The sequence below is a fragment of the Egretta garzetta genome, unplaced genomic scaffold, assembly GCF_000687185.1.
Source record: "Egretta garzetta isolate BGI_Z169 unplaced genomic scaffold, ASM68718v1 scaffold849, whole genome shotgun sequence".
NCBI lineage: Eukaryota > Metazoa > Chordata > Aves > Pelecaniformes > Ardeidae > Egretta > Egretta garzetta.
Window position 1 is genome coordinate 222249 of NW_009260783.1, and position 349 is coordinate 222597.

At 70.2% G+C, this 349-nt stretch overlaps 1 protein-coding gene across 1 annotated transcript in view; it reads right to left on the reverse strand.

The window, feature by feature from the left end:
• The window catches only part of LOC104133020 (diacylglycerol kinase delta), a 16106-nt gene that overhangs the window by 8039 nt on the left and 7718 nt on the right, over positions 1-349 (reverse strand). The gene's annotated exons all lie outside the window — the stretch shown is intronic.

Genomic DNA, 349 nt, shown 5'->3' on the forward strand with positions numbered 1-349 from the left:
GCCGCTGGCACTGGCACCACAGCCATTGCACCCAGAGCCGCACGGGGTCCGCCCGGGAGCGCCGGTGACTCCACCGCATGGGGAGCAGCACCTCTGCAGCCCACCGCCACCCAGCCTGGGCATCGCTTGATCTGCACTCCCAGCCTGGCTGAGCGGAGCGGATCAGCAAAGCAAAACACCGGGGGCTGCTGAGTCAGAGCGTGGGCTGCTGCGGAAGAGCCTGCTGCCAGTGGCACCCGCGTGCCAGGGGGAGAACAGCTCGGCACGAGGAGGGGGCTGAGGCCTCGCCGGGCCGCTTCCCACAGCAGCAGAGACCAGTCGGACCTGGCAACAGTCACGGCTGCCGGCC